Source organism: Scylla paramamosain, chromosome 9, assembly GCF_035594125.1.
Source record: "Scylla paramamosain isolate STU-SP2022 chromosome 9, ASM3559412v1, whole genome shotgun sequence".
NCBI classification, from domain to species: Eukaryota; Metazoa; Arthropoda; class Malacostraca; order Decapoda; family Portunidae; genus Scylla; species Scylla paramamosain.
The window spans coordinates 17,275,236-17,301,361 of record NC_087159.1 but is presented as its reverse complement, the minus strand read 5'-3'; the positions used below and the strand labels follow the sequence as shown (position 1 = coordinate 17,301,361).

The window sequence follows — 26,126 nt, the reverse complement described above, 5'->3', positions numbered from 1 at the left end:
ATGCCAACCCCGATGTGGAGAGTGCTAAGGTGCCAAACTCAGTTAATGTTATCACCCGCTCTATAGCAAGGCAGGCAAAATCCTCTGCAGCTCCTCGGGTCAACTGTGATAAGGCAGGGCCACCAAGAGAGGAGAGCAGAGGGGATGTACAAGCTGCAGTGGCGGCAGTGCCCAGAGGCCTGTCCCACTGATGGCAATTGTTTGGACGGACCAGTACTTGAGTCGTGGTGCTGGGGCTAATTGCAACAGAGCAGAACCACCACTGGAAGCACATAAACTGGTTGGGGGTGTTACTGAGGGTTAAGTTGAAGAGTTGGGTTCGGAAGGTATATCTGCTGGCAGAGCAACCCGGAGGTGGCACTCAGGCAGAGTTATCACTTGGCTTGGAGGCTGTGGATGTCAGTATTCAGTCCAAACCTCAGCCTGGTGCATCAAGTATCCTGGGGGTCACTGCTGAGGACGGGGAGGCTCCCAGCTCTGTGGGGGAGACGGGAGTTTCCTCCCCTGCAGAGTGCCCCATAGGCGGGGCAGGGAACAGGCTGTTCTCTTGCTGAGTATAGACCCAACAGGTGATGGCTCATACAGTGGACCACTCCTGTTCGTTGCTGGGCCCACAGCTAGTCAGACATCTGGGGAGGAGAGTGTTTCCCCCAGATCAGCAAATAGCTCTAGCTCGCATTGTAGGCGCTGAATTGGAACTAGGGTGTTGGCTTTGCCTCTGCCGCTTGACCCTGTAGTCCCAAAGGACCTTAATGAGGTTGAGCCTGATGAGCTGATTGATGAGTAACACAGGAATGAAGAGTTGGTCTCATGTTTTGCCAAGGTAGGTGAGGGTAGTAAGAGGTGGATGGTAAAGAAGAGTTCGTGCTACGGAAGAAGATTTTGTATCGTCACTGGAGAGAAGCAGATGGAAGTGAATTACTCAAAGTTGTGGTGCCTTGTAAATTGAGAGAAACACTGGTGTTGATGGCATATGAGGGCCAGATGGCAGGTCACTTTGGAATTAGAAAAACCGTGGTGAGACTATAGGGGAATTTTTGGTGGCCCAGTATGGCTGGTAGTGTTGCTACTATACTAAAGTGCTGCCACACCTGTCAAATGGTGGGCAAGCCAAATCAAGGGCTGCCCTTAGCACCTCTTCATCCTATCCCAGCTGTTGCTCCTCACTTCACCTGTGTTCTTTTTTATATAGTGGGTCCTTTCCCCCTTCTAGAACAGGCTATAAATATCTACTGACTATAATAGATGTCACCACAAGGTACACAGAAACTATACCAATCAGGAGCACCCATTCCAAGGTTGTGCTAAAGGCCTTACTAAATTTTTTCACTCATTTTGAACTGCTTTCCGAGGTTCAGTCAGACCAAGGGACCAACTTTACTTCAAAATTGTATGCTCAAACCATGACTGAGTTGGGAATTAGGCATGTCCTGTCCAGTGCCTACCACCCTCAGTCATAAGAGGCCTTGAAGAGGCACCATCAGACATTCAAAACCATGTTGAGAACTTTTTATTTGGACCATGACAAGGATTGGGATGAGGCAGACCCTTATGTAATGTTTGCTGTATGAGAGGCACCCACGGAGTTGGGATTCTCGCCAACCCAGCTCATGTTCTGGTACCAGATGTGGAGCCCATTGGATGTGGTTAGAGATGCCTGCAAGGGGCCACAGATCCACGAAACAGGTTGCTACTTAACATTCTGCAATCGGGTAAATGGCAAACTCCCGCTTTTACAGCAATCGCGTTGCAATCTCCGAGAAACAGTATCCACAAAGAATTGTGGCAGTTGGTGGGCGGAGGTTGCTAACCCGCCTAAGCGTGCTGATTGGCTGCTAGGAGTGATACGCCACTGATTCGATGCCACACGCAAAGCACCCAATCACAGGAAGGCTTTGTGTTATCGCTAAGGAAATCATATGGCATTGTTTACAAACCCTGATACAGCATCACATTCCCACAGCCACCACGCACCACAGTCAACTGTCCTCACAATGCTTTCATCATGGCTAGTGAACACCCTAAGAAAACAAGGAGACAATGATTCACCAACACCGAGACCTTAACCTTGGTGGAGGAGGTGGAGAGTCAGTGTGCGAGGGACAGCAGAGCACCACAAAAGAAGAAAGCTTGGGATGATGTGGCAAGTGAGTGAAGTTATGGCTTATGGTTCCAGGCACACAGTAACATATTTACTTACTGTTTCATCTTGACCAAATTCTATATGGAATTTAGTTAATGTTTTGGACATTGCTTTGAGTAAAATAAAAATTGTTTCTTTCTGCTCACCCTTTGTGAGTTAGGTAGCCGGGTTGGGTTTAGTTAGGCTGGTGTTGGCAGTGTTTAAAATCCATCCAGTTATATAACAAAAGTTTGCTCTTGTGTACATATGCTAAGTTGATGGTGGTGTTGTAAAGTTTACCAATATTTATTGTGGTTAAGATAGTGAAATGACTGCATTTATAGAGTTATGATCACAACGACATCAGGAATATATCAAGGATAAATCTTAGTGTTATAATGTGAGTGCATGATTAATTATTGGAGGTAAGGGAGGGTCCCCAGGCTAGTTGATAACCATACCAAGAACCTGCTAACCATTGGATTACAAATAGGAGTGTGTACATTACCTGTAGCAGTCAGGTCTAAGACAGTGACCACTGCAGTGTTTAATAACTTTTCAAAATAAGCTCTAATACATTCAAGTATTACACCAGGTACATTCAAGTTAACATAGGAGTTCCTAACTGGCTGATGATATATATATATATATATATATATATATATATATATATATATATATATATATATATATATATATATATATATATATATATATATCACTTTTAATATTCATGCAGGTTGGGGACTTCAGTTGCAGGGGCAACAGATCTACCACTCAGGTTCCCAATTTTGATACATGCACATTTGAATATCAAAACTATGTAATAGACATGAATAAGATGACTGCTCATTAAAAATGAATGTCAATAAAAAGTCATCACAAAATACCAAGTTGTAATAATTGTAATAATTTAAGAACTTTGCTTATTTTTTTTCAGAAGTGTCTGGCCCTCTGCTGAACAGCTTATCCTCACCTGCTAGTGTTGCTGGGTCTGCTTGGTGTTGCTATGGAAGAGCCACCCTCATTACTGACAGTGGATGAGGACCTGACTTTCCAAGTCATCCATCATACAGATGATGTGCCCCAGTAGTGAATACCTATGCCATTTGTTTCATGTTGACATGCATTAAATTTTGTTCTCAGTATATACCTGTGAACACTGTACATACATTTATTATGTGCTGTATTTTTCAACAGTATGTTTTTATTATAAACCACGAATATGTTTTCATCTTAAATTTGTTGCAGGCATAACTTGAGCAGGTACAACAATTTATAGTGAATCTGAAGATGTGAGAGTTCCTGCGTGGACTAGTGAAGGTACAATGGGAACTGGTGGCAGGCACAATGGGTGGCTGGTGCAACAAGCGCTAGTAGCAGGCACAATGGGAGCTGGTGGCAGGTACAACGAGAGCTGGTGGCAGGCACAACGAGAGTTGATGGCAGGCAAATTGGGAGATGGTGGCAGGTACAATGGGAGATGGTGGCAGGCACTACAGGAAGTGTGGGAATCTCAGCAGCAATCTGCTAAAATACAAGGAGAATTTTTAGATTTATTCAGAGAATTTATGGCTCATGCCAGTGAGTGCTTTAAGGCCAATACTAAACATTAACACATTGCTAAAAATATTTAAAAATATATAGTGCTATTTATTTTTTTTACGTTACCTTGTTTATATTAATACATTATTATACCAAAGCATTTCACCATTCCTTTGTGCTGTGATTCATGTTAGTGTTAGTTAACCAATATCTATAGTGTCTTAATATTACTTAGAAGTACAAAGTAACTGCCATCTGTGTTAGTAAGCTTAAAGTTTTTCGTAATGACCTGGTGGGAATTTTTGTACATATGTTTATTTACCTAATCAAGGTTTAAAAGTCCCTGAGCTATACTCACTTATGTGGATATGTGTTTTTTTTTTTTCACATGTGCTACTTGCTAATTTTTTTTTTTTTTGATACATGAATATCTACTATTGCTGTTTTTCTATTATTTTTGTATCATTCATACCTTATACTAGCAAGCTATTTCATTTCTAGATTAAATAAAATGCTGCAGTGATTTCTTTAATTTAATATGCATTGATACATGAAAAACCATTATTTCACTCAGTACATGATTTAATGACACATGTAAGTGATACCTGTCTTTCTTCTTTTATTGCTGGTAGAAGTTTTGGATGATTTCTTGCAGAGCAATTCTGCACAAAATGTGTTGAACTATCTGCTGCACTACAGGTTCAGGGTCCACCCATGGATGCTGAGGCGAAGAGGTGGTAGCTGAAAATAAATGTAGGTTTTATAGACTTTTATGAGGGGCTGAGAGGTTAGGGATGCTTACTGGGACCATAAGATAAGGGTCAAGGGGGTACCCACTAAGGCCTGCAATATTATGATCCCAATTCAGAATGTTTATGATTTAGTAATGCAGTAGGGCAACTTATCTCTCATGAAATGGTATTGTGCTAAAGTTTTCTTCTGATGAGAATGTGAAGCAAATTAATATGTAACATAACAATGTAAGGGAAAACAATATTACAACCAATATGAAAGGTGTATGTAGTCACTGTAATAGGTGGTCTGGCAGTGGGTGGTATTATTATTATTATATATATATATATATATATATATATATATATATATATATATATATATATATATATATATATATATATATATATATATATATATGCATTGTTATGCATTATGAATCTAGATGCTCACCAAATATCAAACAAGTATGTATACCACCCCTACACTGGATATGCAGACAGTATACATACAATAAAAAAAAAATTTAATGTTTAACAGGAGCACAGGGGTGAAAATGTCAGGCACCTAACACTCAAAGAAAAAATAAAATTAAGTAACTGAATATAAAAATAGCACTAAATTTTATGAGCGCAGGGGCACTTCTTCCTGACCTTATATATATATATTTTTTTTTTCTTGTAAAGACTTTGGTAATTGATAGTCATTTATTTTTTTTAAATAAATCTACTGTACTTTTTTTGTATCTATTTGTGTTATTCACATAAAAGTGTACGGTGACTAACCTAACCTCTGGTAACCTCTGGGGGCCTTCACCCATCCCCTGGACCTGCAGAAGGGCAGGGGCACTTCTTTCTCACCATAAAGTTACCTTTTATGTGTAACTAAAGGTATATGCAAAGAATGTAAGACCAGCAATAAGGACATGGAGAGGGCTCCCTGACAATTACCAAAACAGCCAGCCCCTGTGCCGAAGCATGCAACACCAATATCATCTTACCTGCAGTGTCTTCAGTGACGTTTTGGAAAGACTCGCTGGCAAAAATCTCAGGGGCAGCAAAACCTGGGTTTGAGTTGGTAATGCATGGCTATGCCTTGTCCTCCTCTCCAGCTGAGGCTGGATCTCCTCAAATAAGAGGATTGTTCTGCTGAGGGAAGCAATATTTGAGCATGAATTCATTATCACTCAATGCCAAGAGGTCAAGGTGATCCCAAAAAGTGCCTTTCTCGCCTCAAGGCACGAATGTGGAAGTATGCAAAGATAATTTCCATTACATACAGGAGAAGCAGCTAAAAATAATACTTAATCAACAGTACTACACACTTCTTGCTGTGAGGCGGAATGGGAAGTGTGCACGTATGGCAAATTTGCCTCCTTTTCCTGCTTTATTTTCGGTGTTCCATGCTAGATTTCACTTTATGCATCACAAAATAATGTAATGGTGGTAAAGCTTGTAAACAATGAAAAAAAAAAAAAAAAAAAAAGTTATTTTGTGCACAGACATTTACATAGGAGTTTTCGCCGAGGTAGTGTTAACTTACACCACCTGGGGAGGTAGTGTAAGTTAACAACCTTGCTACCATGACAATAACAACCTCCTATGTGTTCGTGGATACCATTTGGCGGCCGGAGGCTGCTAATGGGCGATGATCGCAGTTTGTTAAGTAGCAACTGTTTCGTGGATCTTTCTCTAGGGCTTTGGCTGGACAGGAGCAAGCGTTACCCATATTCAAAAATGGCTTCCTGTAGAGACAAGAGTTGCTACTGCATTTGTGGTAAAAAGAAAAGTATTCTGCAGGCGGTGAGACTATGCATTGCCCTCTAATGCGAAAAGGTCCGTGTGAAAGACTGGTGACATGTTGACCAAGGTAATATAATCCAAATTCAAATAACAGGCGGTGTAAATAAAGGGAATATTGTCACCTCCGATGACTTCTCCATTCTCATTTTTAGTCCCTTGTGATTGCTACCAAATGCTTGAGGTTTTATATATTGTTCTTAAGCGATAGATAAACGTTATTTAGATAGCTGTGGGGACTGGACAGGCTAATATTGAACGTTCTGTTGGTGTGGCTTGAGTAGTGTGTTGGCACATATCCAGGCCATTGACGAGGCCGCATGTGCGCAACCTTGTTGAGGTCATTGAGGCGATTAAACAAGTTTATATTAACCTTAACGTTCTCTTGGTGTGAGCAGAACAGTGGTGTTCAGTGTTGAGGCCACAGTCCCTTCTGGCATGTGTGGCACTGCTGCCAGGTACACTACTGTGCCAGTTAATGTCTTGAAGATTGTTATTCTGTTCCATCCTCTTATGACCTGGCTGAGTGTAAAATTGGGTACTACATGGCTTGAAAAAAAAAAAAAAAACTCAATGTGGAGTTTCCGTTAACAGTAGAATAAGAAAACAAGGCACAAACTCATTTGTTACATTTGTATAACATTAGTTTCTTTGCAAAATTGCTGTAGCAGTTTTGTTTTTGTTAGATGTAACTCCACATTAACCAAAAATGAACAGAAAATTAATGTATTAGTTTGCTGGAAACTTTAATCTCTTCAGCATGCCTTTCTTTATCATCAGTTAGTCATGTTTCTAAAATGCCATTTTGTTGCAGGAGTGTGAAATGGCTCCATGCTCTCAGTACTACTTGAGAGGAACTCAACACGCTGCAGGGTCCACTGTGGTGCCAAGGGGCGGTTGCTCAGTGATGCAGTTATAAGTGCTGCAGATAATATATCTGTTCATCTAGTAATAAATAAAAATATGCTTTATGTATACTGTCAAGGAAAAAAGTAACAGCAAGATGATTTATATAATAGTGGAAATTGTGATGATTATCATTCTCTGATTATTATTATTATTATCTATTTATTTATTTATTTTATTTATTTATTTTTTTTTTTGTAAAGGCTACTTTTCTACAGACGGCTGTAAGAAACCAGATAAATCTGGATAGATCATATGTTGTACAATTTTCTAGGTATACGTGTATACACACACACACACACACACACACACACACATATATATATATATATATATATATATATATATATATATATATATATATATATATATATATATATATATATATATATATATATATATATATATATATATATATATATATATATATATATATATATATATATATATATATATATATCACCATTACATACTTTTCATTATTATTAAATGCATAACTTACTGCCTAATGCCTTGAGGTCATGGATGCTCCAGAAGTGAAAAAAAAAAATTAATTTCAACTTACTGCCTCTCAGTCACAGTAATTTCTATAATGCATTGTATTGTAGCAAGACCAGAGGACTGTAAACATACTTAACACAGAGTTGTCATGTCTGATTTTAGATAGTGCCTGCATTTCTCAAAAGAATATGTCTGCTACTTGTTACTATTTATTACTGCCGCAAATAATATTGGTCAGTTACAGGCACCAGTCACTGGAACAAGTCATGTTTTACAATGCTTAATGTTATTTGCAGAGTGAAATTAAAGATCTAACTTTTCCTGTTAATGTTATAACAATATTAAAGATGACACCACCAAGAGCCACACACTGGGGTTCTCATCCCAATTTCTCGTCTGGAGGAGGACTTCTTGTTACATAGACATATTGGTGGAGATAAGATTTACTGAAAGTGTAGTAACCTCTTTTCATATCTTTCATGGCTCACTCCCTTCCTATTGGGAGAGTGGCATAAGGTATTCTTAAAAGATGTGTGAGTTGGATGAGTCTGCAAGGGGATTTTGGTATATACCTGATGATAATTACAAATATTTATTTTCATCATTCTTAAGAAAATGCTCATTACATGCAATTATGAGTGATTTTCTAAGAATTCAATATTAGTATTTACAGACAAGATTTAGCTTGAAGCGTTTACAAAAGAACTAAATGTTCTATCTGTCATTCTTTAGTTCTCCATATTGATTTTTTTTAACTTCCTCACTGTGAGCAAAGGTTTAGGAACCACTGCTATAGACAAACGGGCACTGCATAGTATAGATAAATGGTAGACTTTACTTGTGATTTTATCAGTATCCAAAATAGTTGATTACTCTATTAATTTTGATGTGTATTTCCAAAAATTATTGCAAATGTCATTGCTTGGGGACATTATTCTATGAGTGGAATGTCACATTTCGCTCTTCTATGTCTTTTAAGTATCGCTGATACATTTTCCCTTCTGTTTCTTTTCATCTTTCAGTTAGTCTAAATTCTAATTCACTCATAAATACTTTTTTAGCTGTCCTGTCTTGATATTTCCTTCTGAGGGCTTATATATATATATATATATATATATATATATATATATATATATATATATATATATATATATATATATATATATATATATATATATATATATATATATATATATATATATATATATATATATATATATATATATATATATTTATCTTTCAGTGTATATTCAAAATAGTTTGTGTTCTTCATGACATTTTTCATAGACTATCCTTCCTAAATGTTTGATTTCTTCTCATATCCCCATATATGAATTCCTTCATGATTTATATTCTTCTCAATTTCTGTGAAAACTAATGATGTATTAGTATATGTATTGTTGCAGCAGGGGGGGAGGTGAGGTTGGTAGCACTGTACCGCCGGGTAGTGAAATTAGGCATTGGCAATGATGCGTGAGCTGCAAGCCGAGGCAGCCTAGAGAGACCGGGGTGGCATTGAGGATGAGCAGCAGTGTGCTGGCCAATCACAGAGGGACCGCCATTATATAAGGAGCTGTGGTGGCCCTCAAAAGAGAGAGAGAGAGAGAGAGAGAGAGAGAGAGAGAGAGAGAGAGAGAGAGAGAGAGAGCCCGTTTTCCGCCTACGCAACATCTATGCCGACGGTCTGCAATACGTTCTGTTCCCCTTGTGTTACGCTACGAAGCTAGTCGCCCGCCGCTGCCACTACGCGACTCTGCCCCAGGGCATGCTGTGAGGATTGTGCGCCTTGGCAGTATGAGACAGTGAGTACATGACACTAGTACTATACGAGTATATATATATATATATATATATATATATATATATATATATATATATATATATATATATATATATATATATATATATATATATATATATATATATATAAGATTCTAGTACTACTGTGTGGATGACCAAAGAAACACGGTAGTAAACTACTGCGTTATATTAATAAAATAATACTATACAAAATAATAAAGTAGCTGCCCGCGTGTCGTACGTCCACCACCGAGGCCTGGATGGATGCGACACTCCATGTCCACCACTGAGGAAAGGCGGACACTGACTGGAGGACGTAGGGGTGGTTGCTGGTCGGGTCAGGTCACAGCCAGAGCTGGCGTACGAAGACAAAGGGTGTGAGGGTTGACCTCATACCACGTGGTTGGCCAAGGTTGGCGTCAGGCCCCAAGGGACAAGAGAATGGAATGCAGGTAGCGGGTGTGTGGGCGTGTTCCCACATCAGCACGATGCTCGGCCACCCTTCTAGGGAGTGATGCAAGCACATTGAAGCAATAATTCACATAATAACGATGCGCTTATCTCTGTAAGACACGTGATGTATGCATTATAGCCAATCGTAAGACTCACAGAACAAAGACGTTAGAAAAGTGAGTACACACCGGCGAATCACAAAACTTACATAACAAAGACGTCAGAAAAGAGAGCACAGAAGCCAAACACAAAACTCACACTAGCTGTGACATTAGCACAGCGAATCACAGGCCAAGAAAAACTAGACCTGCTGTATAGCAGGAGGCGCTGTGTGTGCAGCAGTTCTGGACGTCGGCCGAGGATGAGGAGCCCTGTGCCAGCGGCGGTGTGGAACCGCTGAAGTCTGCTGAGGAGCCCTGCGCCAGCAGAGTGGAGCCGCCGAAGTCTGCCGAGAAGGCGAGGTGGAATCCCCGGAGCCTGTGACTGGCAGCAGGACGCCGGAAGAGGCGGCGCGGCGGCAGCGTATGGCAGCGCAGCGAGGCGCCGAGACAACGGCGGAGCGGGGCGTATGCGTAGTCTCCTTGCTGAAATGTGATCCCATGTTCCCTCGCCCCCACTCTGCAGTGTGGAAGGAGACCCCGGGAGCCGAGGATAGGCAACAGGCGCACGGCACGTGCGCACAGGTGGCGGAATCCGGCGGCGGGCAGTGGTGAGGCTGTCCGGGAGACTGACTTAGCACAGTGGCGGACGTCAGCCGGGGACGAGTGGTGGAGCGTGGAGGAGCGACCCTGGAGGCTCGGTACCGCTCCACAGGGCCAGGCAGCGGAGGACCTGGGCAGCCTGACGTTTGCTGAGGGGACGGCAGGCAGCGGTGAGGCTGCCAGGGAGGCAACGCTGACGCAGCTGCGGACGTTGGTAGCACTGTGCTGCCTGGTAGTGGTTAGGCATTGGCAATGATGCATGAACTGCGAGCTGTGGCAGCCTAGAGAGACGGGAAGTGACATGGAAGGTGATTGGTCGGGAGAGCAGCAGTGTGCTGGCCAATCACGGAGGGACTGACATTATATAAGGAGTTGTGGCGGCCCTCCCAAGAGAGACAGATAACTAAGTAGCAAGACGGACTGCCCGTCATCTATCATCTCAAACTGTACTTCCACTTCCAACTTTAACACACTTCTCTCTCTCAAATTCTTCTTTCATCCAACTTTCCTATCCCCAATTCGTTCGTTCGTTCGTTCCCAAGAGAGAGTCCGTTTTCCGCGTGCGCAACCGCGCTGCTACTGCGTGACTGCACCCAGAGGTATGCTGTAATTAGGATTGTGTGCTCTGGCAGTCTGAGACAGTGAGTATACCTGACACTGAAGTTTGTGTGTGATACCAGCGTGGTCAGTTTAAGCGTTGACTACAGGAGGAGACAGCTGTGTGACACTGTTAGCGAGCTGTGACTCTAGTGTACTGTTTTGTGCTGCTGTACGGTGAGGTGGGACGCTCTACCCAGCAATATAAGACGCTTTGTTGAGTGAGGCCCGGTGGTGCGATCCTTATACTGTAGCGTGTTAGTGTACCTCGTGCCTCGTGTAGTGCTGCTCTGTGTGGGCAATAAAGCCAGGAGTGCCAGTGAGACAGTGTTTTGTTGCCCTTCCCTTTCTCAGTAGTCTGTTGAATCCAGACAGGTGCCGTGTGTGCGTGCCTCGCCTCCACTAGCCAAACGAACCCGACAACGACAGCAGTTGTGGATCCCTTTTGTGTGTGCTGACCATCCTAGGCTGCTGCAGTGGTGTGTACCTGAAGGCGCCCGAAGGCTGAAGGGGCGTGCACAACAGTATATACTGATATTTAATGCAAACACCTTGTGGAGGAATGAGACTAATATAGCGCAGGGAACTTTCTGTTGAGACAGTTTAAGATGTAAGTTTTATACAATGAATAACGTATGTGATTCTTACAGGATGCTCCACAAATAAGCACCAGGTCTCCAAAGCTCCAAAGTCATGTGGATTCTTTTAGTGAGGAAGGATTAGCTTAATGAACCATGAAGACATCCTACACATGTGAGCTTGAATGTGGGTAGATGTGGAAGGTGGTGGCTGGCATGAACACTGCTGGCTTTGGTTCTGGGGCATTAAGTTGTTTCACACATGCCAGACAATGAGCAGCAGTTGTTGCTGGACTAATTCTGTCATAAATCCTTGTTATCTAGCCTAGTTTTGTTTACAACTGCCTCAATATATTTTTCAGCAGCATTTTTTTTTTTTGTGAGGTAATCAACTGCTGTCCTCTGAAACACACTATCACGGTTATCTTCTTGTGGAGGAGTTTTAAGGAACAGGTGTCAGATACATAGATAGATAGACAGATACAGAACATTAATCAAGAAAGATACTTAGTGTATGGCGATTCTGTATTATTGGATCACTAATGATTGTTTACTTCTGTGTTCTCAAATTTATGAACATGCGATTCCTTTTATTTTTTACTTTTTTATAGCATATGAAAAAAATATCACATTTTACTGATTGGTGTTGTTATGTCAGGTAGCTGTAGGGACAGGACAGCCAGGAAGTTGTAGGTTCTTTATAGAAACAAGTACAGACTGTGGTTTCTATATTAAGGCCAGGAACAAACGAATAATGCCATGGCAGACCCTGAGCACGTGGCTGCCTCGGAAGCACCAGCCAGACTGAGAACTACAGGGTTGCCAAGCGTACAATAAATGGAGGTACAATATGAAACATGGAGTACATTACATATCCACACCTCACTCCCCCATCACGCTTGCATCACTGTCTCGAGCGACAGTGAACGACATACCGGACATACTTTTCTCGTCCGAGCAAGGGACCACAGAGATATGGGGAAGGGGGTCGTCACTGCAGGGTGTCACTGGTTGCAGGAACCGGCGGTTGCGTCGCCAGAGACGTCCGTTGGGGAGACGTACCTCGTAGTTCCTGTTCCTGCTATGGCCCATGAAAACGCTAACCTTGTCCCAGCGGAGAGACGTCGGGTCCTGGATAAGGACTGTGGCCCCGATGCTCAGCTTATGGAGGGGTCGGGTGTGCTGGTCATAGGGAGCCTGCACCTGGGCAACTCGGGCGGCATCGCGACGGTCGCAGTCCTCCGTCTTGGCCTGCCAGTCCGCGGAGAAGGATTCCGGGTGGGCAGGGACGCAGAAGCCAAGAGGGCGGCCATACAAGTGTTGCGCCCGAGATCGTCCTGTGAAGTTGGGAGCGTTGCGTAGCTCCAGGAAACCTCTGGAGAACTCTTCTGTGTCAATGTTGCCAGAGGGGGCTGTTTTCAGGATCAGGTGCTTCACTGACTTGACAGCCACCTCAGCGTGGCCGTTAGACTGGGGATAGTGCGGCGAGGTCACTACGTGGTGGACACCCCAGCGCTCCATGAAGTTCTGGAAGTTGGCGCTGGCGAACTGGGGACTGCCATCAGTACGTAGGCGGAGGGGAACACCCACTTCCTGGAAGTAGCGGCAGAACATCTGGATGGTGCGCAGAAGCGGTGGTGTCCTCACCACACAGGACAACCACAGGCCACCCCGGGAGTCTGTCCGCAATGACGAGGAAGGACTTCCTAGCGAGTGTGAAGAAGTCTGCGGAGACGGACTCAAAGGGCCTGGAGGGGTTGTCGTCGCACTGGTTAACATGCTTGACCTTGTGAATTGGCTTCGGGAACTCCGGTGAGACGATGGCCAGTTCCTTGCAGTGGCCACAGGAGAGGAGTGGGATCTGGACGTTTTCGTGCACTTGAATCTGGGCGACACAAGACTTCTGCCCGAGCTGTAAGGTAGCTTGGAAGCATCCCAGGGCAGGTGCCATCTCTGAACCGTCTGCCGTCAACGTGTGCGCGCGAGGTAAAGGTTGTAACAGTGGTTCTCAAACTTTTTCATGAGCGACCCTATTTGGAACATTTCATTCCTTTGCGACCCAGAGTAAAGTAAAGAGAAAGAAAATGTACAATGATATATACACTTTATTTGGGAAAAAAATATATAATGTGTACAGCTTGTGTACAGGAGTCAGAGACACCATTACGTGGGGCACAGGAGGAGGGAGGTGGGGGGAAGATGAACATACATAACAAAAGTAATTTGTGGTTAAAGAAGAATAATTCAATTAAGTAACTGAAATATACTGAAACACTGAAAGCATGATAATGCTCCTGTGTCCCTGCGACCCATCAAAATTGATCTCGCGACCCAACTTTGGGTCGCGACCCATAATTTGAGAACCACTGGGTTGTAGGCTCCTCCTGGAGATATGTAGCATTCGAAAGTGTCGCTGGCCGATAACAGTGACGTCCGCGCCGGTATCTGGCAGCATCTGGAGGTGTGAAGTGGATCCTCCATGCGTCAGGTAAATACATATGGGCTTGGGAGTCATGGCGTTAGACGCTGGACTGTGAGTCACACGGCGGCAGGAACTCGTTTTCTATGCAAGAGAGTGTGAGCTCTTCTGGTCGTGATCCGTCCTTTTCGCTCGGCAGCACCTGTCGCAATGTCCAGTCTTCTTGCATGAACGACACTGGACTTCCTTGGCAGGGCACCTAACAATCCTTGCCCAATGGCCCCTGCATCCGCAGTTGTTGCAGGTGCCGTCGGCGGCAGGGCGTTGACCGGACACGTGCCAGCGGGAGCAACACTGGCAGGGTTGGGTCGCCTCAACGGCTGGGGGTTTCCCTCGCTGTCCCGAAGGCGATTGCTGAAGTGAGGATGCGGCCTTGTCGCATCGTTTCCCTTGCTTGTAAGCTGAGATGGAGTACAGCTGACTCGGCGACGACTGGATGGCGGATGCTGTGTTCCGGGCAGCTTCATATGAGCGGCAGCAGGTATCCACGTCCTGGAGAGGTGCTCCTGTGTCCAGAGAGATGAGGCGTTGAACTAGCTCCTCCTTTCTGATGCCCATGAGCAAAACCATCTTCAGTTGGGTCTCAGCACAAGTCACTGGATCGCCTGAGCAAATGTCGACCTCTTCAGCTAGGTTCTTCAGGCGGACATAGAAGTCAGAAAAAGACTCACCGGCCACCTGCTTGCAACACAGGAGTTCAAACTGTAGTAACAGCTGTGGCAGTGGATAGAGTTTCTACTGTAGCGGCCGCTGTAACGGCAGCTGCGGTGACAGCTGTCGTAGCGACTGTAGCAACAGCTATCACGGCGGGCGGAGTCGCCGCGAGACCAGTGACTGCAGGGTGATAGGCTGGTTCGAGAGGGCTGAGAGTTGACAAGGGATCAGGTGAATAGGTTGAAGACGGCAGGAGTTGAGTGGGCATTGCCTGAGTCGACATCATCTGTAGCAATGCCATGAAACGCTCGTTGTCTTCCCTGCGTCTCGCTTCTTCTGTTTCCTCTTCCTCTTCCTCTTCCTCTTCCCTTCTCGACTCCTCTGCTCGTCGCCTTTCCTCCTCTTCCTGTCGTCGTCGCAAGTCCTTCTCTCTCCGTCTGATTTCGTCCTCTTGCCTTCTATGCAAGTCAGCTAACAGACGAGACTTCTCCAAGTACTTAATGAGATGTAGAACACTGTCATCCCGCGATGCTTGAGGAGGTGGGTGGGAGTAAGGCAGGAAGGAGCGGAGCAGGTGGGGGGGGTGAGTAGCGGTGGCTCCACAGGGGAGCCGCCCCGCGTCCTCTGGGGACTGCCGTGGTCGTCTAATGACTCAATGGCTCCATGCTGTCGTTCGGTGTCTCCGCACTCGGACGAAGGACGCGGATCCGACATGGTAATCTATGAGGATCCGTGAACAGGCAGAAAGTGTCCCCACAAGCAAAAGAAAAACCCGTGAGAAGCTGGGTTTTAATAAATTATAGTGTGACAGCGCGTGTGAGGGTGTGCGTGGTATGTGGCAGTATCTGGCAACTCACTTGGCGACAGCTTGGCCAGCGGCGCCAGTATATATAGCTGTCACCCGCTTCGCTTGCCATCTCACCAGACATACGCAGGATACTTCCCCTCCCAGAGACGAGGACAGAGACTCACTCAACTCGCCTTGCTGCTCGGACGTGAGACTCATTACTGAGCTGCTCTACTGACGCACCACTGCCAGCACCAGCTTGAGGTTCCACCTGTGTACCGGAGCTCTCCCTTCCCGGTGAGAGCTCGCCCGGGTGGTGTCCTTCACTCCTTCCCCTTCCCCATCCTCCCTGCTCCCTGCTTCTTTACCATCAGACAAACAGAGCGCGGACCCAGGACGCTCCTGAGAGTGACCCTCAGGAGTTATGGTGGCTCTAGTGGCTCTGGTGGCTAAAGCTGTGGGGTAGGCTCTCCCTCTACTTCTTCTCCTGATTATTTTCCTTTCACCTCCCTCGGGAGGCAAAGTCTTGGTTAGGGTTAGGCGTGGGATAGGGTCACTCCGACGGCTGTTAGCAGCCGGGTGGCTAAACTATTTCCACTCAGGTAGGCTCCTTCCATTCTGATTTACTGTCTTTAGTTGTGTTGTGTGTCGGGCTTCGGCCCCAATTAGGATTTATTGTATGTCGATCTTCTGAAAATGCCGAGAGTGAAGATCAAGCACCCAGACCCCACGGGTCACAACAAGATTCGCCTACTGAGAATTCTGTCTGAGAACCTTATATACGCCACCAAGATCATCCAGACTATTGATTCGTACATCGTCCTCACCAAAACTGATGCTGACACTGACTCTATATTCTCGGCCCAGACACTGACCACTCTCAAGGACGAACACTTCACCCCTGTTTTGCCCCCTGAAATAAGGGCGAAACGAACAATAATACTTCTGAATCTTGATGATCACATATATTCCAAGACAGAAAAAGACATCGAAGAAGAACTCATCACTGAGAACACTTTCCTGAATGAAGGGATAGATAACATCTACAAAATCCCTAAAACTAAAATCGTGAAAGTAACTCTATGTAGCTCCACAGCTGCTAAGAAGGCCACTGACAACGGCCTATTAGCATTTCACATGAGCATCCCTCACTACAACATCAAAACAGAAGAATATATCCCGGTCATGATGTGCATGAGATGTTATGCCATCGAAGATCACCCCACCAGTAAATGCAGCACACCCAAGGACTTCCAGATATGCTCAGAGTGCGCTGAATTAGGACATACCTGGAAAGACTGCAAAAACACAAATAAAAAATGCATAAACTGTCAGGAGCCACACAGAACACTTGCATACAAATGCAAGAAAAGAAAAGAAGCAATAGAGCTAAAAAAGAAGACCTCACAAACTACAAACACCAAAACATACAGCCAAACACTCACCACACAAAATACCAACACACAACAACTCATGGACAAAGACACCAGTGCTAAAATCATGTCCTGCATGCTCCACGCCCACATGATTAATGCAGTAACCCCAGGCTGTTATAATGACGACTTCAACAGAGCTCTCGCCCTCAACAACCTTCCAAAAATAAACCTACCAACAAATCCCCCCTCAAAACAAATTCTAGCAATGATCACTACTAATAACAACCTTGATACAAATGATTCACTGTTACAACAACAACAACAACAACAACAACAACAACAACAACAACAACAACAGCAAACTCAACAAGAACCAGAGAGCCAACAACAAGATTTCGTTACACAAACCGAACAAGATATGCCTCCTCTTGAGAAAATATCTGGACAAGCAATAGGTCTGCAACTAATCACTAGGAAAAGTGAAGGCTGGTCTAAGCAAAAGACAATAGACCTGAAAGATTTGAAAGTGGGAATAGATACTGGTATGTATAAATACAGATACCGAAATCCAACTTACACTGATCAGGAAATTTTGCTATACATGATTAACAATGACATTGATCTCACAAACTGTTGGTGCACATGTGACAACTCGCAATTCACCAAAATACGTAACGGGCTCCTCCAAGACCTCACTCCACCTCCCAGTAAAGCCCAAAAACAGAAACACTCATACAGACACAGATACTCCTCAAATTAAAACTCCTCTCAACAAACACTACAGCCCACAAACTACCACTAACAAACACAAACAAAACACATACACTAAACATGGACACACTTACAGTCATACAACACAATGTTCACACGTGGAGAACAAATAAATTTCTGCTCACTAACACATATTTACAATACAACCCTGATATTATTTTGCTTAATAGCACCGGAATAAAAGACACAGAACAAGTTAAAATATTTGGTTATAATACATACAGAATCAACAGTGAAAACACGTTACATGACGGATCTGCAATACTAATAAAGAACACTATAAGACACTTTATTACAGACGATTTCGACACAGACATTGTATTGCAAGTAACAATAAACACCAATACAGGTCCAGTTAACATAGCCACTACATATCTTCCACCGCGAAGACCATACCTTCCCTTTCCAGATTTCCACAGATTAGCCACACAAAACACATCTACATACATTATAGGGGATCTCAATGCTAGACATACTATATTAGATAACCATGACTGCAATACCGTAGGCAAAGCAATTAAAAAACTAATTGATAATGGAAAATTAATTTTCCAAGGACCACACTTTAAAACCTACTTCGGTAGTCGTCACACCTCCACACCTGATATAATACTTACTAATAACAAAACGTACCATAACATGCAAATACAACCGGGTCCTATCACATCTTCTGACCACATACCAATCATAATGACACTATCTACACAAGCCATAAAAACACCCATTAACCCAACACCAAACTTTAACCTGGCTAACTGGGAAATGTTTACTCACGACACAGAGGAAGCACACAAAAATATAGACACAAATCCTTACATGACCATACAACAACTGAATACATCTTTACAACAATGGACTAACACTATAAAAAATGCAATGAAGACACATATACCCTTAAAAAGAAAGAAAATACTGCAAAAACCATTAACTAATAACACTATAAAATATCTCACATATTGTGCAAAAAATATCACAGACGTATGCAATCACACAGGGTGGACTCCCCTAAAGTTTGCCACATTAAAAAGAATAAAATATGCAATAATAAAAGAGTGTACAAACATTAAAAACAGCCATTGGGAAAATAGAATATGTAAACTTATAGAAGCACATAAAGACTCAAAGAAATTTTGGTCACAAATAAAATTACTTAAGGGTAACACAAAAATCACAGAAAACTACATATTACACAACAACGAAAAAATATATGATTTAAAACAGCAAGAAGAAATATTTAGAAGTATATGGAGCAAAAACTTCCAGATAACACGTGAAGAAAACGAAGCATTCCACCTACACACAGACAATACAGTCACGCAGTATATTACTAATAACACACAACAGTTTACACCTTTTCAACATGGAGACCCGGGCAGACTAGATGAAAATCACCCACTCCTTTACAAAGTAACAACAGACACACTAAAACACATGATTAAAGGGCTAAAAAATAATACTCCTGGAGAAACTCAAATAAATAAAACAATATTACAAAAACTACCCACAGAATCAATATCTACACTTACAAAATTATTCAATATATCTTTATCTATGGGGTATTTCCCTGATATATACAAACACGCCAAACTCAAATTAATCCCCAAGCCTAAAAAGCAACCAACAGACCCTAATAACTATAGACCAATCTCCCTGCTTGAAGTTCCAGGCAAATTATTTGAAAAGTTCATTAACAAAAGACTTCAAAATCATCTAGAAACACATAACCTCATCCCTACAACACAACATGGATTTAGACAAAAAAGATCGACTAACACAGCCATAGCAACACTCTCAGAAACACTCAGCAACGCTCTCACAACAAACAAAGTTACTACAGTTGTTACTCGGGATATATCTAAAGCTTTTGATAAAGTATGGCACAAAGGCCTCAAATATAAGTTAACATCTGTACCTGACATTTACATAAAACTATTAAGCAGCTTCCTAGACAAAAGGACGGCAAAAATAACAATAAAAACACACACAGGCCCCCCAATTCCTTTGCTAAGTGGAGTACCACAAGGAAGTAATATTTCGCCTACACTTTTCTCCATATACACTGCAGACCTCCCACAACCAGGCCCACACTGTACTCATATATCCTATGCTGACGATGTTACACAAATAATTTCACAACCAGGCAATAGCAGAAAATTCCTAGCACGTAAGGTGGAAAGAGAAATAATAAAAATAAACGAGTATGAACTTAAATGGAAAATAAAAACAAACATAAATAAATTTGCTATACTCCCAATCTCAATAACGAAAACAGATCCAATACATATAAACAATCAAATTTTACCTTATACAAAGCAAGCTAACATCCTAGGATTAACAATAAACAGCAAAGGATACACCCAACACGTTAATAGTAACATTAAAAAAGCAAAACATGTGCTTTATACTCTAAAAAGATTTCAACAGCTTACAACCAACATAAAATTACAATTAATTAAAGCTTGCATTATATCCATTTTAATATATCCAGACTATCCTCTAGTAACAATTTCAAATAATGCAATTCGTAAGCTTCAAAGAATACAAAACAGCTCATTAAGATTTGCATATAATGAGAAATATCCCTACACGAAAACCTGTGAGGAGCTACACATACTTAGCAATATAAAACCAATAAATATTTTACTTTACGAAAGAGCATCTAAAACAAAACACACATTACAGCATACATTACAAGACACAAATTACATACGCATAATAACAGACAATATAAATAACAACAATGAGCATACATGGTTCAGGAAAACATCTAAAGCACTGGAAACTATACAACCACATCCAATATACACATAGAAATTACTAAGCACGCGAAATTAATAATAACCATAACCGCAGCCTCCTTCTAATAAGTAATAATAAGTAATGGGAGCGAGGAACCGCAAATCATGATCTGAACCAGCAAGGCGTACAGCCCGCCACCTGTTATTCTCTCACTTTATTTCAATTTCACCAAGTCTATTCCCTCCAACTCTTAGTCTTTCCCCCCCCCTAATTTCACCACCCTGTCTATCCCCCCCCCCAAAAAAAAAAAAAAAAAAAAAAAAAAGCTTGCCATCTTTCCGCGCCCTGAGTCGGCGGTGAGGCGGTATGCCAAGCCGGTGTTCACCACACCGTAGTGCACAGCCGAGGGGTACTGGCCACTGGTAGGGCTTGCTGGCCCCCAGCAAGCGGTAGATGGGGAGGGGGTTGCACCTCATCCTGAGTCGCCGACACCCGGGGACCTACCTATAGGGGGTAAGAGTTGTGTGGTGTCGGCGAGGGAGTAGTGGTAGAGTCTCTCTCGACTCGCCTGCGGTGTAACAGGGAGAACAATCGCGGCCCGTGCCATCACATGAAGTCAGCACACAGAACACAAACATTCTCACAAACACATAATACACAGTATAACATCAATAAGTAAAATAGCAAGGTGGACAGCCCACCATCTTTAATCTTATACTTCTTTCATTATTTCCCACTATCCTCTTATACTCATATTATTCTTCCTTCACCCATCTTTTCTATAAATATAGATAGATAGCTTGCCATCTTAGCATGAATATAACACGTTAAAAAAAAAAAAAAAAAAAAAAAGATGTCCTTCCTAATTCAAATTGCGCCTGGGTTAAGCCCCAGTGACTGTTTCTCCTACTACAGTTCCCTTCTTATCACCCCCCTATTCTTCCCACTATCCCCACTTCCCCCTCCCCATCTTTTCTCTCTTTGTTATGTTATATCGCGCTTTCTTTTTTTTTTTTTTTTTTTCAACTCCATGGCTCCTCAGGAGACACGCTGCGGCTTTGTCCGGGCTTCACACCTCAGCTGCTCCTTCTCTACTTTGTGGACTTATCTCCACACTGTGTGATACGAGACTGTCTCCGCTGGGTGTGGTGTTTGCTGTCCACTTTGTGGACTCTCGCTGTGCTCCCGTGTCTGGACTCTGTTTCTGGCCGCCACTCTGTGGACTTAGCCGTTGTCTGGCCACTTTGTGGACTTTGTTTTTCCCTTGCAGGTTACGACTTTGAATTTTTTCGCCCGTTTAGTGTCGGACTGAGTCGGTACGAAGCCTTTGACCCCGTAAGGACTGTCTCGTAGGGCAGCTCCCTGAGGGGGACCCTTAGAGGGTCGGTTATAGGAAGACCAGAAGGGACTCTGTCAGACAAGTGGAAGACCCGAACGGGGCAGCAGCTCGGAGTTAGGTTTTTTCTCCGGACTGCTGTAGGTAGTATGATGCACCATGGCAAAGATTAAAATAAAATGTAGGCCACCTAACAGATAAAATAAACTTAAATTACTCGAAATTTTGAGTTCAAGAGATATAGAGGTTACAGGATTCATTGCAATTAATGATGGTTTTATTGCACTGACACTTAATGAACATCATGCTGACTGCATATTCAATGTTGACACCAAGACAGAACTTGAGAGACATGGGTTCAATCCTATTATGCCACCTCAATTTAAGGTTAAAAAGTGTTATTCTACCCAGAGTGGATGAAATAATATATGAAAAACATATAGTAGATATTGGGGAGGAACTACAAAAATGCAACCCCTGGATAGGGGAGGATATAGTAGACATTTATAAATTTCCAAAGTCTCCAACACTAAAAATAACCTTTTCTCAAACATCTTTGGCATTAAAATGTATACAGAAAGGTCTTAAAGCATTTCACATAAGCATTCCATCACATGAAATTAAGCAAGAAACATACATCTCTATTAAGTGTTGTCTAAGATGTTACGCCTTAGAAGATCACTTTACTAGTGAGTGTTCTATGCCTAAAGAGTACAAAATTTGCTCTGAATGTAGTGAAGAAGGGCATGTTTGGCATCAATGCCAAATTGTAACTAAGAAATGCCTGAACTGTAAGGAAGACCATAGTACGATGGCTATGAAATGTATAAAAAGGAAAGAAATAATAAAAGAGAAAAGGAATGAAATATCCAACAAACAAAAAATGAGTTATGCAAATGTTGCACAGCACTCTCCATTTACTACTACTACTATGACTAACTTCCAAAAACCACTTGTATCTAAGGAAGAGGTTTTACAAATTTACACTTGTGTAGCCCATGCTGAAAATGCAAACCTGAAGAATCCTGGTACTTACAAATATGAATTAAATAAGCTACTTAAAGCAAATAAGCTCCCAATTATTAAATTTCCTGACGATGAGCCTTCTACTAAGAGTAATACCTCTCAAATACAGGACATTGTAGGAGCAACTGACACAGGAACAAGTGAATCATCACGCAGGATTCAAGCAACCAAACCTAAATTTACTAGACAAAAAAGTTCAGATTCACTTGCAGGAAAACTTGAGTCTGATGATATTGGATCAGAACTATACACTACAAAAGATAAAGATTGGCCGAAAGATCTATCTATGGCTGACCTACTAGTTGGAATAAAAAACAAAAAGTATAAATGGAAATATACGGAGGGAAAATACACAGAAGAACAAATACTGCAGAAAATTAGTAAAGAAGAAATAATAATATACTCTAATTGTACGTTCAAGGTTAATAATGATTCCTTCAGGAAGATCAGAAGTGGACTGGTACGTTCATCACCAAAAGACAAAGACACGCGCCTTACCAAATATCTTCACATTTAATTACAGTCTCAAAATCATTCAACATAATGTCCTTAACTGGAAAACAAACAAACATTCATTAATACCAAATTATCTTACAAGTAATCCTGACCTTATATTAATAAATAGTCATGGCTTAAAATCAAGTGAAGATTTAAAAATACCAGGATATAGAATCTATAAAATTAATTATACTGAAAGTATGTCTGATGGATCAGCCATTGCAGTTCTGATGGATCAGCCATTACAGTAAAGTATAACATTAAACATAAACTATATGACGATTTTGATACAGATTTCTTAGCCTTGGAAGTTGAAACCAGCCTTGGTCCAATTAAAATAGCCACTACTTACCTCCAAGACGTCCTTTCCTCCCGTATACCGATATGCATAAGCTTCTGAGTAACTCTATTCCAACATATATAATAGGTGACTTTAATGGTAGGCATACAAGTTTTGGTAACAAAGAAAATAACACTGTTGGGAAAAGTTTATTAAATCTTATTAACCAAGGGAAAATGATTCATTTGGGTCCACATTTTCCAACTTTTTTCTCTCATAATTCACAAATAAATCCAGATAAAATTTTTGCTAACAAACATCATTATCTAAACATTATCTGTGAACCCGGAGAAATAACGACTTCGGATCATCTATCTGTAATTATAAAACTTTCCACAAAACCATTTTTAAAAGAAAAAACAAAAGTATATAAAACAAACAAAGCTGACTGGGATCTTTTTCAATATAAATTGGACACACAAATAAATATTACTAATCTAGAAGGTAATACTGCTGAACAATTAGAAGATGCCACTTTAAATTGGCTAAAAACACTTAAAAACGCAATGGATGCATCGATACCAAAGTCTAGCTACCAATATATATACCAATTAAAAGCAACACCTGAAATTAAAGAACTCGAAAATCAATATAAAACTTTATCAGAATTTGCAAACTATTTTGGTTGGACATTACAAACCTACAGAGAATACCAAAGAATTAAGACCGAATTACAAGACCGATGTAAGGAGGCACATAACAAGAACTGGGAAGAAAAAATGAATTATATATCGGATAACTGTAAAAATAGTAAAGACTTTTGGAGTAAAATAAAAATACTGAAAGGTAAAAAGACAACAAATGTTAACTATCTGAGGGACAACGAAGGAAACAAATACTACTCTGACCAAGAAAAATGTAATTTATTTGAAAAAATTTGGAGATGTTTTTAGAATTACTGAGGAGGAAGAAAATAGTTTTGATAAAATCCATTCCGATCACATTGACCAATATATAAATATATACAAAAATAGAATTAATCCATTTCCGACAGTTAACATTGACAGAATAAATAATGACAATTATCAAACTAGAGAAATAACTTTAGAGAAAATAAAAATGTTTATTAAAAGATCAAAGAAGAAAACTCCTGGCTCTACCAAAATTAACAAAATAATATTCGAAAAATGTACAGAAAAGACTCTGGAACAATTACGAAATATATTCAACGCATGTCTATCAATTGGTTATTTTCCTAAATGTTTTAAAGAAGCCTTTATCAAATCTATTCCAAAAAAAAAAAAAAACTCCCACAAATCCCATAAACTATCGTCCAATATCATTACTTGAGGTACCTGGAAAAATTTTTGAGCGAGTAATTCAGTCAAGATTAAATAACTTTTTAGTAGAAAACAATACTTTAAAAGAAAGACAGCACGGTTTCCGGACTTATAAAGGGACTCATACCGCTATTACTACCACATATGAAACAATTGCGAACGCTTTGGCAGAAAAGAAACAGGTCTACATGGTACTACGTGATGTGGCCAAAGCTTTTGATAAAGTTTGAAGGAGATTACCAGATACTTGAAAAAAATTTATGCAATTTTCTAGAACATCGAACAGCAAAAATAAACATAGGCAACAAATTCAGTGAAGAAATAAATCTTTTAAGTGGTGTTCCACAAGGGAGCGTATTGTCTCCCATTTTATATGCTCTGTTTACCAATGATCTTTCCCCACCAACTGCTGGTTGCCTTGACACTATGTATGCGGATGATGTAACACAAATAATTACTTCTCCAAGTAAGTCTAAGCTTATGATGAAAGCGAAAGTGGAACGTGAGATCGAGAGAATAAGAAAATTTGAAAGGACTTGGAAAATAAAGACTAGTGAAGAAAAATTCAAAATAATACCTATTGCGCAACTTAAAACAAATAACATCAAAGTAAATGGAAAAGAAATTGAGACAAGTAAAAAGGGGAAACTTCTTGGTTTAAATATAACGACACATGGATTTGTCAATCATATCAGAAATACAATAAATAAGGGTAAAGGAGTTCTTTTTCAATTAAGATTTAGCAGTTTAACTCCTAAAACAAAGACAATGTTAGTAAAAACCCTATTAATTCCAGTAATCACATATCCATGAATACCGCTATGCATGGCCTCCAAGTCTCAAAAAAGGAAAAATGCAAATAATACTTAATAAAGCATTAAGATTCATTCATTGCAATGAACAAGAACAACTAAATACTGTTGAATTACATATTAAATATGGCATTACTCCTCTAAATATAATCAAATACCAGAGGGTACTAAATACCTGGGAAACTATAAAAATGAGTTAGAATGAACAGTACAATACTTTAATAACTCCACATAACCATACGCACTCCTGGTTTCTTAAATGTAGTAAGATCATTACAATGGAACCACCTGAAG

At 41.2% G+C, this 26,126-nt stretch overlaps 1 long non-coding RNA gene across 1 annotated transcript; it reads right to left on the bottom strand.

The window, feature by feature from the left end:
* Positions 1 to 3,521: 3,521 nt before the first annotated feature.
* Positions 3,522 to 5,840, bottom strand: LOC135103300 (uncharacterized). Its single transcript, XR_010269984.1, has 3 exons — positions 5,400 to 5,840; positions 4,273 to 4,408; positions 3,522 to 3,649 (listed from the first exon to the last, which is right to left on the bottom strand). It is a non-coding gene; the product is annotated as an uncharacterized LOC135103300 (long non-coding RNA).
* Positions 5,841 to 26,126: the final 20,286 nt, after the last annotated feature.